Below are 2968 nucleotides of genomic sequence, written 5' to 3'. Positions count from 1 at the left end.
ATTTAAATAATTATATTTAATTATTAAAAAAAAATAATTCAAGTAAAGAAGAAGAGTTTACAAACGGCAGGTTATTTTCAGTTATTAAATCGAGCCATTGTACGCCATATACTGCAAAGAAATTGAAGCTTGGCATTTCGAGTGAAGAAGTCGAGACGCATTACACCGCCATTCACCGCTTACACACCGACACGTAGCACACATTTTACATCAAAGATATAGTGGCGCTGCACGTGCCACAGCGGACTACTAAGGCATAGTGTACCATTGATGGCAAATAACTTAAAGTATATCTCGTCACCCTGTTTCATAATGGAATATTCTTTATTTTCTTTCCATGGGAAACGGAAAATTGTCCAACACACAAGTTATTGATGAGTGAAGGATGAATGTTCCAAGAAGAATTTAAATATATTTAGATTTTGTGCACTAACATAAAAGGTCGTCAAACCCAGTCAAGTTGGAGAAAAGTTATATTTCTGTGGACGTGGCTGACGTTATCAAACAGACTTGGCAGGAGGTTCGCGCAGGTCAAACAACGTCCCCGGCACATTACCACTAACTTTTAACTGTGATACCAAAGTCCATTAAGAGTCTGATGACAGCTGTCAGAATTTGCTGGCCTTGTAAAACGAGCTGCAGCATTTAGGGTCTGCACTTCTAAGTTCAAATTCCCAACGCACGAATTTAATTCTGAACCACAATAAAAATTTTCTCGTTTGGTGTGATTGAAATTAGTATAAGGCGAGTGAGTTTGAGATGACGATAGCCATGGTTGAGCGAAAAAATATTCATCTATAATTTTATATCATGAATTTGTTCTTTAGATTATGTGATGCACATTATACTCGCGTCCATTTCTTGTTCAGTTTATCAATCTGCTGTTATTCTCAGAATTATAATTTATTTCTTCTTAATATTTTCTGAATATTGGCAATTAATAATCATATTCAATCCCAATTCTTACGACAAATAAAATTAAACTTTCTCTTAAATATCTGCTTCGTTCACTTTTCTGTTCCTTATTTACATTCCCTTTATTGATTCTTTGCGATTAAGATTTTCATGTATTTGATTCTTTGGTTACCAATATCAATTATTGTTGACTATATGAATATTAAACTTGCTCACAGTTTTGCTATTCATGCTCGACTTATTATATATTGTAATCAACGACCTCTCCCAACAATGAGACCCTGGCAGCGCGTCTCGACGACGGTTGCCTGTAGGACAGAAGACCGACCGAGCTGTCATCCGGCCATTAAAATCGCCTCATTGAGTCGTTTGGCCGTAATGTTACTATCAGGAACCACGATATTGCGGCATCAGCGACGCTGCCTCTCGGCCGATCGTTTTATGGAGAGGTTCGCTGGCGTGCGCACTCGAATGGAGCCGGCGGCAATAAAGGGGTAGAGGGGTTTTCTTAGGTCATATCTTTGATTGATGTGGTTCTTATCATATATATTCTTCCTTCCTTCTCGAAATACTTTTATACTTTACAGAGAAAATTTCTCGAGTGAACGCTTTAAATGATGTTTATCAGATCATACATGAATATTGTACCGTATTTGAATGATATAGTACTTGATTGTACCAGTTTTCCTTTGCGGTGGTTAGGGTTTTTACTGGAGTCGAGCTCGAAATAATGAACACCTCATTAACGACGATAATTTCTTCTCCTTAATCGTCATGATCGAGGTTTTTGATTGATTGTGTGTCAGGTAGACACAAAATCTAGATTTTACGTCAAGATTTTACGTCAAAATGTTACACCTCAACTAAAAGCGATATCAACCTCNAATTTGTCTAAAGGTTGATTTGTATTGTAAGCTTGATTGCTTACAATAGTCATGAGATACTTTCGTCGCAAGTCAAAATAAAGATGAATGATACCAGAAGTTGATTTTGATGGTTTTCGGAAATATTTAAAAGCGTCTTGAAATTCTTTATATTTTTTTGGAGAAAAACAATGTTTCTTCTCCGATTTCATGTCATTTTTGTGCTGCACTCAGGGTGGGGAAATAATGATTTATCGCGGTCAATGTCCAAAGAGTTTTGTACATTCCTGTTGGTTTGGTGATAGTGAAACGTCAGTTCCAATATCCGCATAGTTTTCGATGTTTCGATCCGCGTTTCGATCCGCGAATAATAATATTGACCTCTAATATTTCTTCAAAATTTGCTAATAATTTCTTTAAAATAACGTATTTAAAATACCTCTTGCCATCCGTACTTTTACAAACGTCAGCATTCATATAAGATTTTCTGTGGTAGTTAATAACAAGGCGTATTTTTTTAAATACTATAAAAATGGCCCTGCACCCAACTCAACACATTATAATATTTTCTAAGATGTCATAAAAGATTTCTTCTATTATCTCGACAATTTTGTATATTGTAATATTATGAGGTGCTATTCTAGCACTTCCTTGTTATAATTCCTTTCATTTAATTCTGATTTCTTTCTTCGACTTACAATTCGTTTAACCTACATTTCTTTTTTATTTTCAACCATTTTTACCTTCCTCCCTCTTTAGATGCTGATTATTGCTCATATAACCCTAGGTTTGCTCGTTCATGTTCATCACGCTCGTCAACATACCTTATTGCCCATGAAGGTCTGGGATCGATTACTTGAAGAAATGACGTGTCAGAAAATTAAGCACTTGGAGTACGATAGCCTAAATAACTGCAATGTCCAGTTAAAATGTCTTGTTCATGTATCGAAGCAAGGGCCAAGACGTATTTGTTGGTAATCGCATGTAACATGAACTGTATTTTAGTTCATGTAAAAAGGGCCGAATGTTTCGCAAAACGCACTATTTTGTGTTTCCACTTCCATCCGTGAACCAATAAAATATTTTTGGTTGTAACTTCGATAGATGGACTAGGCATTCGTGCTGCCATTAGCGCAGCATGTATTTATTTAGACTTCGTATGTGAGTACCGGTTTTTCATTGTAATATTT

This window comes from Hyalella azteca, unplaced genomic scaffold, assembly GCF_000764305.2.
Source record: "Hyalella azteca isolate HAZT.00-mixed unplaced genomic scaffold, Hazt_2.0.2 contig14876, whole genome shotgun sequence".
NCBI lineage: Eukaryota > Metazoa > Arthropoda > Malacostraca > Amphipoda > Hyalellidae > Hyalella > Hyalella azteca.
This window is presented reverse-complemented; position numbering follows the sequence as displayed.